The sequence below is a fragment of the Dermochelys coriacea genome, chromosome 1 (genome assembly GCF_009764565.3).
Source record: "Dermochelys coriacea isolate rDerCor1 chromosome 1, rDerCor1.pri.v4, whole genome shotgun sequence".
Taxonomy (NCBI): domain Eukaryota; kingdom Metazoa; phylum Chordata; order Testudines; family Dermochelyidae; genus Dermochelys; species Dermochelys coriacea.
Window position 1 is genome coordinate 117,157,744 of NC_050068.2, and position 15,761 is coordinate 117,173,504.

Genomic DNA, 15,761 nt, shown 5'->3' on the forward strand with positions numbered 1-15,761 from the left:
TAAATCAAGACAGGATATCTTCCCGAAAGACATGCTATAGCTCAAGCAGAAACTAGGGGCTTGATGTAGAAGTTACTGGGCAAGATTCTTTGTTTTATGTTTTGCAGGAGGTCAAATGAGATCATAGTTGTTCCTTATGGTCTTAATCTATGAAAATAATTTAGCTCAGTTACCAAATTAAGCTAAATCAATATAAACCAGGAGCAAACTGATTTAAGTTTGTTCACAAAGGGGTTTGCACAGGCTTAACAAAAATCAGTTTTAAAAAGTGATTTTATATATACTCATGCAGTTTGTGTGTTTAGGCAAGCCCTTAGCACTTTAAGCTTTCACACCTAGATACATAGGTCAGAAGAAGCATCAAGAACAGTAAAATAAATAAATAAATAAATAAATAAATAAATCCATGGATGGGGGCGCGGGGGAGAGAGAGAAAGAATCTGAAAGTCCAGCGGATCCATAAATGCTTGAAAAATTAGGTACACCAGCAACAAAGCTTCCCATTTAAAAAAAAAAATGTTTTCCAGGTACAAAGATACCTTAAATGTGAACTGATGCAGTTTTGTTTGCAATCAGACAGCGATGTTACTACTAAGGAAGTATCAGTTTCCCCCATTCACTTCAACAAATTGTTAATTTAAATATCAGATTTGTTGAAATATGATGGATAGATCCAGTCATAGTAGGATAAGTTGCATTTCTGATACAGTGAACAATGAAATACTGCAGAAATGTATTTTTACAGTGAAAACAGCTAATTCTGTTTGTGACTATAACAGATAGAGGGAAAGTAACTTTCTTGAAGTTCAAAGTGCTGCAGAGGCTGCTGGGATCAGGAAGAGAAGCTTAGAAGGTTTAGAAGATCCAGGAAGGAGGAAGGAAACCCCTAGTTCCTGCAGCTCCCACACTCCTGCAACAACTCACAGTGCCTAGAGATCTTAAATTCAATGAAATGACCCAATGTATGTAACTAAACAAGATTACATTCTGCTGTAATTATAAGAGCATAACACAAACAAAACACAAAACGTACTAGAAATAGCATTCCACAAAAACAGCAAGATCTAGATATGCCAATAACTCAATGTTTCTTCAGATAGCTAATCTGACTGCATTAAAGGTCTTCCATCTAAACCTTGTTCTATTAGGTAGTTCAATAGCAATAATAACTTTATTAATATTTGAGTTTATCACAGGAGCATATTGTGGTGTAAACATCGGCCTCAGGCTCCAGCCCAAGTCTGAATGTCTACACTGCAATTAAATAGCCCCTTCGCCTGAGTCAGCTGGCACAGGCCACCAGGGGTTTTAATTGCAGTGTAGACATACGGTTCAGCAAGGGCCCCCATTCTCAGGGTTCCAACTCCCTAGCCATTGCCTTTATTGGGTGGAGACGTGCATCTCTCTCCTTCCTGACCAGGTTATTTCCAGGCTGAAGAAAAGTTTCCTGGCTTCACTGCATTATTTCCAGCAAAAGACAGTGTGTGCCTAAATAGGCATGCTTGCTTTCTCTTCAGAAACTGTTAATAGTGCAATGCCACAGTTACAAGTCACCACACAGCACTTCTTAAGCAAGCATATTTATTCTTAGGGCATAAACACTACAAAGAAAACATTAAAAACAATAAAAGAATCTGAACATATGCTAACAAGCTTCCCAGAAATCACCCCAACCGTCTTCAATATGAGCTCTGGCACACACCCCGCAGAGAGGTCTCTTTTGTAGTCACAAGTTCAAAATAGCCTTAGCTGAGAACTAACACCCGCATGAAAAGATCAGTCCCTCCCTTCTATAGTTTGGAGGTCTTTGAACTGGAGTTTTCAGGAGCAGATAATCTGCAGATGATCAAGTTTCTCTTCCATGTAGCCAATAGAGATGATGCTCGTTTATGTTTATATAGAAATGTAAGTAGGCCCAAAAAAATCTATTTCTTAAAAGTAGGCTTGACAATAGTCAAGCAAGGCCTGGGAAAATAGGAGTAAAGTGAAGTGAGATAATTCGAAGGCAAGCTGAAGATAAATTAGGACATAACCAAACATGAAAACAAGTTTTAGTCCTCACTGTTTTTTACAAGTGTTTTAAATAAAATGTTAGCATTTTCCAAAATATTATCTATATTGATAGTTATTTCTATGGCATTTATGAGAGGTTAATTAGGATGACATTTAGTGTTGAATAGCCAGTGAGAAAGTAGAAAATATTTAATTATGGTAATGGAAATACAGATATGGTAAAAGGTGGATTTAGTGCTAATTAATTAAGGGGTGTTTTTATATTTGATTATAAAAAGAGAAATACACCGATTTCAGATTAGGCACACCCATCCACTGTCGAGATACCATTAGAGAAAAGATTATACCCGTTCTCCTCATTTAGGGAGTGTTCACCCCTAAATGCATCATTTCATCTTAAAATGGGAGTACCAATGCAGTGTATGGTTATATTGCAATGCCTGTTTATTTTATATACAAGTCGGTTAAGCAAAGTTTTTTTAATTTGATCACTCACAGTCCTCCAGTAAAATTGCAGTGAATTTTTTTTTTTTTTAAGGTTCGAGCCTCCAGGATGATTCTAGAGATAATTTAGTTTGGTTTTATTCCTTATTTTTAAAATATTAATTGGGAACATATAAATCTAAGGTTACAATTACTGCCAAAACCCAGGACTGTGAAGTTTACGACTGAGTGATTTTGGGGTTTGTTGGGAAGTAGGAAAGTCAGGAAGGCTTTAAAGAGCAGTTCTTGCTTCTCACTTAACTTAGAATCCTTAAGTTTTGTAACACAGCTGCAAGATTGTTTTGAAAGACTGTGGAATTGTTTGTGTCTCTTGTTAACAACTGCAGTTAAAATATTTTTCGCATTATACAAAATAACTGATTTTTAAATATATGATTTGATTTTTGGTGGTATTAAAAGTTATAGGAGCCCAGTAGTGGCTCAAGGACATAGATCCGAGACCACACAAGAACAGCCAGATACTGACAAGCAGTTAAGCCTGGGACTTGAATCCCCCACAAATTTAAATAGGCTATAGGGACTGGCCAGAAAGAGTTTTCCTCTGAGACTTCCAGAATCAAAGGCTAGTGTACTGTCACCAGCCTTGGTTCCAAACAGGGGGATAGGGTTGACCATGTTTCCTACCCCCTTCTTAATTCTGTCACACAGAGAAGCCAAAGACCCCTAACAAGGTAATTTATCACTTACTTAAAAATCCAACCCACAAAGAGGCCAAAGACCTCCACAAGGGCATCTTATCTGGCTGCCAAAGAGGTGTTTAGAAAGTTGACCGTGTTTCTTCCTTCCGCTTATATTTCCCAAGACTGAAGGGAATGTATAGGAAATGATCATGTCTCTACCCCCACCTGTATTGATTCCAGTCTAGAAAAGAGACTAAGAGGGGTATTTGAAAGATGATAGGTTACCGGCATTATGGTGCACAAATGGGTGCTCAGGAAGTTGACACTTTTTCCCCTTCATCAGAAAAAAAATTTGATTCCAGTCCAGGGTGACTGAAGACCCTAAATTAGGTACTGGGTGGGGATCGAGCACCTACCCTTTGATTCCTAAAAAATCCAAAGGATCACTGGGAAACATCCACTAGTGATTGCACACTTTTACCTCTACCTGCATTGATTCCAGCCCAAGAGAATCCAAAGATTCAAATAAGGATATTGGGGAAACTGACTCAGGTTGCTGACATATGAACTTTAATGTGCCAAAAGTACATAATGCATAATCCTGTTTTAAAAGATGACTGGATATTTTTGGAAATGAAGGAAGATACTCAGTTTTTTAGTGAAGACTTGTCAGAAATTAAACCTGGCACTCTGATTTCCCAGGGATACAAGACAGAGGAGAACCAGGACAAAAGTATAGTATAGTGTTGACCAGGTCCACAACTCAAAGACTGAGAAATCAAATAGATTCTGACTCAGAGAGCAGCTCAAGGGAGGACAGGTTGAATTGTGGTAAGACCTGTGATTTTGTTGCTGGAGCAACAGGGGGTTTCTGTTCCAGATTTTAGAACAGATTACCTTGTCCTTGATCTTGTGAGGGAGTGTGAGCAGCACCAAATGTTCCTTCCCTTCAAATTATGAGATTTTATTTTTAAAAAACAAACAAATACACACTGCTGAACAAAGCATCCTGCGATCTACTACTGTTATGAAACAGCAAGAGCATTACTAGATAGGTGGAATGGGAGTGGATTTTGTAACCCTTTGTATGCAGAATCTGGTACAGCACAAGTGTCTCATTTTCAAACCCCCAGCCTATCCTCCCCAGATAGGGTATTAAACCGTAGTATCTCAAAAGTGGAAAGGGAAGATCCAGAGAGATCAAATGAGGGACATTGTCCTGTGGCAGTAGTGGATGTTAAAACATTGGATTTGGTAACTAAAAATGTTGCGCTGTTTAAAAAGGGTGAACTAATTGCCCTGCACACTAGGAGAACTGTGAGTAATAGTCAAATGTTTCAATTTTATAATAGGTATTGATTTAAGGTTTTACAAATGACAGGGGAGCCTTCTTTATGGTATGCTCTCCTACCACATTTTCAGTCAGGAGCGAAGGATTTTGCTGAAATGCTGGATAAATTGGAAGAGATTTTATATCCAGTACAGGCTGGGATGGCACAGTTAGTAAATATTAAAAGAAAGATGTCTCCTCATGCCTATCATGAAAAAGACAGCTGGAGCCTGGGATAGCACTAACATGCAAGGGGATGTTGGATTTTCCTGAATAAGTAGATTTATTAATTAATAATGTTTTGCCGGCTATTAAAAAGAAAGAAGGTTCACATATGAACAAGGAATCAGCACTGACCCAATTGCTGGAGCTGATGACCAAAGCTGCTGAGATATTGATAGTCATTGAAGAGACTGTGCAGCCAACAGGGGGTAAAAACAGAAAGTTTCCTGTAGCTGCAGCAGGAGGTGAATGGGTTGAAGCACCCAGCCATGCTCCTGAAACCAAGCCTTGACCAATAGAGTGGAGGTTTGAGACTTCTCAGTCTCAGACTAAAGAAAAGCTCCCAGTCAGCCCCAACATAGGCTCCTGCCAAGGTTTAAAAACCAGAAGCTTAGAGCACAGAAACTCTTATGAACCTAATCGGTTCTCTGACCTGTTAAAACCCTAATCCTTCACTAAATCAAGATTCAAAAACTCCTAAGTCATTTTGGGGTGGGGTGGGGGGAGATCAGTGGAGCCTGTGGGCCCCTGTCCAATCTGATTCACTGAATCAATGAGATGAAACAGTGGCAGATATTTGCCATACGAATGTTGCCTTTGTAGCTCAAATGAAGGAACTGAAGTGGTTAAACAAGCAACTGGATCCTAATGAGGAAGAGTAAACAGAAACCCAGCAGCTTCCTCCTCTCTATTGGAATGGGATACCTGGTTTTCTGGACCAGTTAATCAGGCCTGTGGCTCCAGAAACCAAGTAAGGTGAGGGGCAGAGGGAGAGTATACACATTCACAACCATGCCACCAGACTCTATCATGTAGTATAATGTCCTTCTTAGGTACAGACAGAGCAGGGAGACTAACTGTATCAGCTCTCATAAGGGGTCACAAGGTAATGTTTATTGTTGATACAGATGCAAGTATATCTGTATTAAATGACCCTCACCCAGCCATGTCACCGTTGGCAGGAAGAGGAGTCATGTCTTTTGAAATCTTTATGAAACAGCCTACCACACCCACTGATAGCCCACATAGGAGTTTTATGCAGGACTCGTGTTTTCTCTGGCAAAATTACCAAAACCACAGAGCCTGTTGGGAGCAGATTTTCTGATGAAGCACAGGTTAATTTTAGATTTGAGTAACAAGCTGATTTGTCAAACAGTGGTAAAAGATTTGGGGAAAGAACTCCTTGTGATTCCAGAATTACATGAGCCATGTCCCAAAGAGATATGCATAGCTGAAAGATTATGCAGTTATACTGTATTCAGACACTGTTTGGGTGTACAACTCCTTAACAGAATTTTTACTTTTCTGGCTTAGAAGTGGTTTTACCTCTACTGATGGCTCCATGATAAAATACCCTATTTTAGTATCTAATATGGTTGAGTTAGTCTTTTGTTTACATAAGCCCCCTTTGATTAAAAAGGTTAAGGCTCACAGTAAAACTGATCCATGAACCATCCAAAAACAGAAACCAGACTGGCTGGCTAAGTAAGGAGCAGCAGGAAAAGATGTGTCAGTGTGTAATCAATTATAAAAAGAAAAAGAGTACTTGTGGCACCTTAGAGACTAACAAATTTATTTGAGTATAAGCTTTCATGAGCTACAGCTCACTTCATCGGATGCATTCAGTGGAAAATACAGTGGGGAGATTTATATACATAGAGAACATGAAACAGTGGATGTTACCATACACACTGTAAGGAGAGTGATCACTTAAGGTGAGCTATTACCAGCAGGGCAGGGGGAAAAAACCTTCTGTAGTGATAATCAAGGTGGGCCATTTCCAGCAGTTGACAAGAATGTCTGAAGAACGGTGGGGGAGGGGGGGTGGAATAAACAAGGGGAAATAGTTTTACTTTGTGTAATGACCCATCCGCTCCCAGTCTCTATTCAAGCCTAAGTTAATTGTATCCAGTTTGCAAATTAATTCCAATTCAGCAGTCTCTCATTGGAGTCTGTTTTTGAAGGTTTTTTCTTGAAGAATTGCAACTTTTCGGACTGTAATCAAGTTGCCAAAGAGACTGAAGTGTTCTCCGACTGGTTTTTGAATGTTATAATTCTTGATGTCTGATTTGTGTCCATTCATTCTTTTACGTAGAGACTGTCCAGTTTGACCAATGTACATGGCAGAGGGGCATTGCTGGCACATGATGGCCTATATCACATTGGTAGATGCGCAGGTGAAAGAGCCTTTGATAGTGTGGCTGATGTGATTAGGCCCTATAATGGTGTCCCCTGAATAGATATGTGGACACAGTTGGCATATGTGATATGTGGGCTGTGTTGCAAGGATAGGTTCCTGGGTTAGTGGTTCTGCTGTGTGGTGTGTGGTTGCTGGTGAGTATTTGCTTCAGGTTGGGGGGCTGTCTGTAAGCAACGACTGGCCTGTCTCCCAAGATCTGTGAGAGTGATGGGTCGTCCTTCAGGATAAGTTGTAGATCCTTGATAATGCGTTAGAGAGGTTTTAGTTGGGGGCTGAAGATGATGGCTAATGGCGTTCTGTTATTTTCTTTGTTGAGCCTGTCCTGTAGTAGGTAACTTCTGGGTACTCTTCTGGCTCTGTCAGTCTGTTTCTTCACTTCAGCAGGTGGGTATTGTAGTTGTAAGAATACTTGATAGAGATCTTGTTGGTGTTTGTCTCTGTCTGAGGGGTTGGAGCAAATGTGGTTGTGTCGTAGAGCTTGGCTGTAGACAATTGATCGTGTGATGTGATCTGGATGAAAGCTGGAGGCATGTAGATAGGAATAGCGGTCAGTAGGTTTCCGATATAGGGTGGTGTTTATGTGACCATCGCTTATTAGCGCCACAGTGTCCAGGAAGTGGACTGATGTGTGGACTGATCCAGGCTGAGGTTGATGGTGGGATGGAAATTGTTGAAATCATGGTGGAATTCCTCAAGGGATTCTTTTCCATGGAGCCAGATGATGAAGATGTCATCAGTGTAGCGCAAGTAGAGTAGGGGCATTAGGGGACGAGAGCTGAGGAAGCGTTGTTCTAAGTCAGTCATAAAAATGTTGGCATACTGAGGGGACATGCGGTGCCGCTGATTTGAAGGTATACATTGTCCCCAAATGTGAAATAGTTATGGGTGAGGACAAAGCCACCAGGTTTGCATTGTACTCCTTTTCTTTTTGCAAATACAGACTAACACAGCTGCTACTCTGAAACTAGTCAATTCTAGTAAAACACATCCTTAATCTAGCACCTGTAGCCTCCTAAAGGGAAAAGATTCAGGATGTTATGCCAAATCTAAGAGAATTCAAGAAATTCTCTTAGATTTGGAATAACATCCTGAACCTTGACATGGCTGGATCAGGTTTTCAGTCAAACTATTTAATAAATGCCTGGGTTAATGACCCAAGGAGTTGTAGGTGCAGTTTGGATTGGAAATAATGCTCTGCCTGAGAATTCACCTTACAAATCTTTTGAAGGAAATGCTGAAATAATTGATGGGATTGGAATGTACATCAAAGATGTGGATGATGCCTACGGCTCTAAGAAGAGAGCTCATCCGTTTGGTTCATGATTCCCCCGTGGGAGGACATGAGGGAACTGAAAAGACGCTCCAACAGTTGTCCCTCTAGGATGGTGGCTCACTACAAGGGAAGATATGCATGAATATTGACAGTCTTGTCTTTTTTGTGCTGAAGACAATCTCACACCAGGAAAAAGAAATACTCTTTCAAGATCACAAAGGCATAAGGGCTTTGGTATACCTTACCAAGCAATTGTGTAGGATCCCTGCCAATTACTTGGAAGGAAAAAAAAATTTGTTTGTGATTGATTCCTTTTTGAAATGTTTGGAAGTTTTCCCCATGTAAACAAATGCAGCACTAGTTTCAGCTAAAGTTTTGGTACTACAGGTGAATCTTCTGGTACTACAGATGATCAATCAGGCGTTGCAGCACCATGGAGAGATACTCCTTCCTGTTGATAAATAGTCTTTCTATACTGCAACTGGGAGGTGTGATTGCAGCATATCTAGACATACCTAAACTAGCTTTGATCTAGCTAGGTCTAAAGTAGCTCAAACTTTATTATGTTCCCAGGTTATGCTGCCACAGCTTCACTACTATTGTTATTTGAGCCACTTTTGATCTAGCTAAAGGTATGTCTACACATGTTGCTATCACACATGCAGTTGATGTGTAGACATATCCAAAGATATTGGGGTGATGTGGTTGGTGTAGAATACCCACAGTTGGGAACCCCATCTATGCAAAGCCCTCAATAACCTCCTGTGCATTGCCAAACTTTAAGACAGGCAGTGCCTCATTTTGGCATCAAGTGGGCAGAGCTTGGAAGAGTATCCCTAACCTATTAAACTACTTGTATTCTTCTCAAGGAACAGCCATTACAAGTAATTTACTCAAAAAATTATACAGCATAGCAGTATTTCTCACTTAACACTATCTCTTAAGAGAAAAAATTTAGATAACAAAGATACTTTACAATATCCATGGATCTGAATTAAGGATTAAATTAATTTTATTTTCTGTGGTAAATGGTGGTTTTATTATGCTGGCCACTTAAGATTTGGAGAGTCCGGTTAACTTCCCTGCTTTTAAATGTTTTGATTTTGCAATTGGTATGATAGGTAAGCACATCATCACTCTCTAGTCTTAACTTGCTTCAGAAACACTCTCTTCTGAGACCAATATAGAAATGTGGCCAAATGTGTAAAAGCCAAGTAATGAAGGAGGATGGGGGGGAAAAAAAGAGACTCATATTTTTGCTAAAGTCCCTGATGAAATCCTACACATTTGGGATAGATTCCCATAGATGGCAATGACAGCAAATGACACTAATTTTATGGGCTTAGTCTGGCTTCTAGCTAATATCTCATCACCACAAGCCATTTTTAGAACAAACAATAATGATGCCCAGGAGAGATCCAAGACTGAAGTAACAGAGTTGCTTGTCAAATTTGATGTGCACTAGCAGATTTGCAAATGGAAACCGGACAATCTCTTACCCCACCAATACCTCACTCTAATCAATACTCGATACTGGAGATTGACAAAATCCATTTGCTAGTGGCTAGTATGAAGCTGCCTCTAGTGAGTGTAAGGGCCAATGCTATACTTTTCTGAAAAATTTCAGCATTCATTTAAAATATTAAATTTTAGCTCTTATGGTTAAAAATAACCTTACAAATGTAAACCAAGACGTTGTCGTCTCCTGAGTTTGCACTGACTATGCTCAGTGCTTTGCCAAGCAGAAGCGGAAAATTAACACAACCGATAGATTTAATTGCCAGTATTCAGTGTGATTGTTAAAAGTCAATTCAGTTTCACACTGCTGACTTTTCTGGGACAGCTACAAGTAGAGGCAGAGTCAAAGTCAAACTGGAGCTACTCACTTTTTTGGGGATGGTTGTCTCTTGTAGCAGGGACTCCCTTACTTCCACCACTCCTTGCATCAGTCATTATATAGTCAACTTCAAAGTGACAGCATAAATTATGTATAGGTTAGTTAGAATGGCTTTTTTTCAAATAAGTATCATTCCAATCTATCTTGTTACAGATTCAGCATTCTGGACTTATTTGCATACATTGGACAACATAGCAAAACAAGTAGTAAAGTATTAAGGACAACTTCAGATGCTGGGTCACTGTCAGTTAACCAAAATTAAGTCTCCTTATTAGTCATTTCAAATATATCGTTTCTGGTAATTTTTAGGGGATCTCAAAGGTTAATTCCAAAATTTATCCCATTTCCTGTTACAAATACTTCCAAACATTACATGGAAAGAGTGCAGTACTGCTACAATTTTAGTTTCTAAATATGATTTCCTACCTGTGTTTGAGCACAGTGACACAGTATTTGTAAGTAGACAATGCAAACCTAAAATAAAAATCACTGACTAGCAAGAAATCTAATGTTTTATAAGCAGTTAAAACAAAAAAAAATGTAAACAAAGACATCCTAGTCATGCAAACATACAAATCAAATCCAAAACAAATAATAAATTCAACTAAAATACAACTAAATTTAACCCAGACACTTGAGATGGATCCAAATTTTTGGCTGAATAGTTTAGTCACTGAAAAAAATATTCAGGTCACCAAAACTAGTTGCAAATTTGAAAAAAAAAATGGGTGGGCTAGATTCACAGAAAGAGTGAGGATGTCTCTTTTGCCCAAGATTAGGGCACTCACTTAAGAGGGGGAAGACCCCCAGCTCCAGTCTCTGCTCCTGAGCAGGAATTCAAGTCTGGGTTTCTCACATCCCAGGTGAGTGCCTTAACCACTAGCCTTTTAGTACAAAAGCAGACCTGACATCACCAGTTTCATTAATCTAGCCCTTCATTTTCTTTGCTTTTATTTTAAAAAACCCAAAGGTTAAAAATGCCCCCAAAACAAAATATTCCATTCAACATTCCTTTTTCAATTCACAACAAAATTCTAATTGGTTTTAGTCAAGCCAAATTTCTGTTTTTTTGGAACCGTCCGTGAGCCAAAAAAATCAGTTTTTCCCACAGCTGTACTAGACACTGAGTTTCAGACTCAATACTCTTTACAAGAGCAAGCAGTGTATGCAAGTTTGTGGATACTACTCTTTACAAAACTCTTTATTCTGCTCTTTACAACAGCAAGCAATGTATCCAAATTTGTGGTTCCAGATAAGAAATGTCGTAGTTCCTATTAACAATTGAGACATACTATACTGAAGTCAGTGCAGAAACAGAGCTGCTCTCTGTAAATCAAAGTAGCAATTCACAAGGTGACAAAATACACAACTTTGAAAACTTGACAATGTTAGTATCTGTTTGCACATATCCACTGTTTCCCTAAACATCTTTTTATATGATGTTCTTTACCATTAGATAAATACAGTTTGATTGGTAAGTAGCATTTGGGGACAACGGTAAGAAACTGGTCTAGAAACTAACATCAAATACTGAAATATGAACACGAAAAAGCCTGGTTTCAGAAAGAATCTAAACTTCAACCGATTTAATGGCATCTATTCCAAAATAAAAGAGAGTCACAGAGACACTAACTCCTGTCATCCCACCGCCATATTGCCTTGTATTGATGACAAGTTCAAAAAAGCTCAAGAAACGGCACCGATTTTTGTGAAATTATTCATAAGGGCCAGTCCCTAATCAAATCAGTTAATGCATCCTTCTGTTGGTGATGCACCCTGCCCTCCCTCATTTCACTTGCCACCAATTTGACAGGCAAGGTGATGTAAGCATGCAGTAAAATTAATTAACCCCTGCACACAAGGATAAGCCGACAGCTGCACAGTTCCTGGGTGTGAAGCTCCAGGGTAACAACCCACAGGGCCACAGCTTATGGCAGTGATTTTCAACCTGTGGTCCAAGGACCCCTAAGAGTCTGCAGACTGTGTCTGTGATTTCCAAATGGGTCCACGCCTCCATCTGGAATTTTTTAGGGCTCTGCAAATGAAAAAAACGTAGAAAGCCACTGGCTTCCCGGGGAGCTGGAACAATTTGTATAGTGGGGGGTGCGGAGAGCCATTGACCCAAACCCGTAAACCCGCCCTATCGAGGATGGAAACCACTTCAGGCCAGGGGGTGCAGGCCACCCCTAGTTCCAGCACCTCTGCTGGCTTCGGGCATGCAGAGGCGTTTCTCGGCCAGCCTGCTTTCAGCTAGATCCCAACCGTTCCTCCAGAGGGTGCTCTAGGGGCTCCTGCCGCTTCCCGGGAGCCCAGGCACTGGGGGCTCCGCTTGGAGGCGCGTGTTCCAGGGAGCAAGGCTGGGGCCCGCCCCGCACCCGGGGCTCGGCAGAGACGCCCCTTTCCCCAAATCCCGGGCGGCTCCCCCGGCGCTCCAGGGCCGGGGCGGCTCCCTCTGCCGCCGCCCGGCCCCAGAGCAGAGGCCGGCAGCGGGGGAAGCTCCCGGCCCCGCCGCCCTCTCACCTCCGCCTGCTCCGTCTGGGCGCCGCCAGCAGCACCAGCGCGGCTCGCTGCGGCCCAGGGCGCCCGGCAGCCAGGCCAGAGGCGCGCTCCGCCCCCCTTGAGCGAGGAGCCCGGCCCCGCCCCAGCCCGAGCGAGCGCCCCGCGGGCGGCGCTCTAGCTCCGCAGCCCCAGCCCCGGCCCCGCCCGGCAGCCGTGCGCGGAGCAGCCCAGAGGGGGACCTCGCTCCCGTGCCGGCTGAGGGCGCTGAACGAGTCCCGCCTCCCCGCCCCTCCCTAGCTAGAGCGGAGTTTAAGGGCAGCTCAGGCTCAGAGGGGCAGGGGGAAAGCAGGCGCTCCACAGGCTAGAAAGGGGGAGATTTGCTCCCTGCCCTGGGCTGCTGCGTCTCCTTCCTTCCCTCTCCCCACGGGCTGTCCCCCGCATCCGATGCGGCCGCGGCCCCGTCCCATCCGCCCCTCCCGCGGAGCGCTACCCGTCCCTGGGGCGCTTCATAAGGGGAAGGCGGAGCAGGGGGAACGCCTGCTGGTTCAGTTCAAAGCAGAGGAAGCAGCTGCTCCCCTGAAGATGTTATATTAATAAAACGTGACCAGGCTTGGCCAGATTTGATTTTTATCGATATGAAGTGAGCTGTAGCTCACGAAAGCTTATGCTCTAATAAATGTGTTAGTCTCTAAGGTGCCACAAGTCCTCCTTTTCTTTTTGCGAATACAGACTAACACGGCTGCTACTCTGAAACCTGCTTCACTGCAGGCAGTGGAGGTGGAGCCCTGGTGCTCCCAGGATATTAGAGAGACAAGGTGGGGGAGGTAAGATCAGGGGGACCAACTTTTCACTGTACCCACACAGAAATTGACAAAAAAAAATTGTCCATACTAATCCAACTTGACAGAGAGCAAAGTAAGAAAGATGCTTCTTGAGTAATTATTGGTTTGATTTAAGGATATTTACCCTTGGTCTAGTTTTAAAATTTAGGTCAACCGAGGTACATTGCTTCGGGGGAGGGGTGTGAAAAATTCACAGAAAAAAACAACTCTTCCGTCAGTCATCCGCTCTACTGCTGCTCAGGGAGGTGGATTACCCACACTGAGGTAGGAAACATCTACACTACCGTGGTACAAGAGTAGCTCCGATAGTGCAGACATGCCCTTACGTTGTATGGTTCGACGTGTGATGTTGACAGTTTGTGTTTTAACAGTTATAAAGCTTTATCTTTTTGAATCTTAACATCTATTTTCATTAAATAATTGTCTGACCCTCCCCCCATAGTTTCCCACAACTATGAAAAAGTAAAGAAAAGTCTTTTAAAATGCTTTAAAATAAACATTGATATTAATTGAAATAAAAAATAAAATTGAATTCCATCAAGCCGAAATATGACACACAGTGGCGAATGCTTATTAAACAGACATTACTAAAAGTGCTCAGCTTACTTCAAAGGCTCAGAAACACCCTGTCCATTAGAACTAGATACTTACAATTAACTAATGGCAAGTTAGGTTGTGAGAACACAACTTTCTGCATCATTTGGACACATGCATGCAGAGGACTGACTGCCAAAAAATATCTCCAACAATTCTAAGAAATTTTTCAGTAGTGTAAAACAGTGATTGGAAAGTGATTTCCACTCTCACTGCATCATTTGTCTGCAGTAGAGTGGACTCATATTACAATACACCTCCACACTTATTGTTAATAACTTCACACCAAGGATCAGTCAATATTTCAACAGTTTTCAAAATAAAAAACTGGATCACTTGTTTGGCATTTCTTTTTAGAGTCACAAAACGAAAGTCGTACTAAAGTCAAAAGTACACTGTACAAAACAAAAAAGTGTGCCATCATCACTGCCAGCTTGTGACTCAGTGATATTTGCACATTTCTCCTGGTGAAGGATTTTTTTTGGTAAGAGTGTTCTAAATAAACTCATAAAACTCAAGAACAATTTTTATAGCGTCTGCTCTCGTTCAACTTGTCTGTTCCCTTTATGCCTGTTTTTTCCCCCATGGTGTTATAACCTGGCCTAGTACTCTACTATGTGTCATCAATCTGTTGCAAATGGACCCAGTTGCTATGTTCCACATGCTTCCAAGTCAACGGGGCAGAGTCTAGTCTCTGTTTCTAGTCTTGGGATCCAGGGCACACTCTCTGACCTCTTTTTTTACACCCTTCCTCAGGATGTCACCGTCCATCTGCCCTAGATCCCTAAACCAGGGTTTGAGACCTCCTGCCCACCCCCCAGTCACTTACAACTGCTCCCTCGAATCCCACCTAGATTGTGAACACTGGACTTCTAGTTTAATCCCTTCAGGGACAACATGGTGGAAAAGCAAGGAGCACAGGCTTAGCAAAAGAATTTTCTTAACCACAGAAACATTACTCTTCCAACAGTCAAGAGTTGCAGACCTTTGAAAATAACAAGATACTTGACCTGCATGTTCCCCATGTCTGTGTTGACCCCTTTTGTGAATCTCAGGTTTGTCAGCATTTCAGGGTGGGCAGAGTACTTCTGATTCTCTCTCTCTCTCTCCCCTGCAAGTCCTTTTTATGTGGGGTGATGGTAGGCCTCCTAGTCAGAGCAGAACCCCAGTCTTAAATAGGGCCTACAGTACTAAGCCATGTGCTCAGACTGAAGCTATAGATCCACCACTCATGCTTTCCCCTTCCCCACTGTAGGTCCTGGTATAGAAAACCCATTGTACAAGGGGAGCAGTCCAGCAGTTGAGAGACAACCAGAGTCATTGCCCCAGATTGCAGTGTTGAAGGTTCTTAGTTGTTAGTTCTTCAACAAAGGTGTCAAGCATCTTTCCCAGACAGGGTGGCTGTCTGGAATGCAGTACAATAGTTATCATTGACCAGGCCCATGCTTCAGCAGTAGCAGTGTACATTATTTCCACCCGTAGACTAAGACATATCCCACTGTCACAATAAGTACAGAGCAGATTCTACACTGCATAGCAATACATGTTGAACAGATGTTTTGTAGTGTTTTTTTTAAAATGGGTTGATTGATTAATTAAAAGAAAAACCAGGATATTTTAGATATCCCAAAAGAAGTTTCTGGGAGCCTGGACATCTTATGAAAAAAACAGGACACAAGATCACTTTTATTAACATGCCCCACCTCAGTTCCAGACGCTTGTGTTCGTTATGTTATTCCTTTTCAGGTTGCTTTGTTTTTTCACTGT

The 15,761-nt window shown here is 41.7% G+C and overlaps 1 protein-coding gene across 12 annotated transcripts in view; it reads right to left on the reverse strand.

Annotated features, from left to right (window-relative positions):
- Positions 1-15,761, reverse strand: part of LOC119852824 (interleukin-1 receptor type 1) — an 80,551-nt gene that overhangs the window by 37,938 nt on the left and 26,852 nt on the right. The window contains exons 1-2 of one of the 12 annotated variants that reach the window (XM_038394646.2): positions 12,580-12,657; positions 10,049-10,126 (exon numbers count right to left, since the gene is read on the reverse strand). The exons of 8 other annotated variants lie outside the window; for them this stretch is intronic. The gene's annotated coding sequence lies outside the window, so the exon portion shown is untranslated. Of the gene's footprint in view, positions 1-10,048; positions 10,127-12,579; positions 12,730-15,761 lie in introns of those variants that run through there. 3 more of the 12 variants (XM_043514135.1, XM_043513959.1, XM_038394635.2) reach the window with 3 other exon arrangements.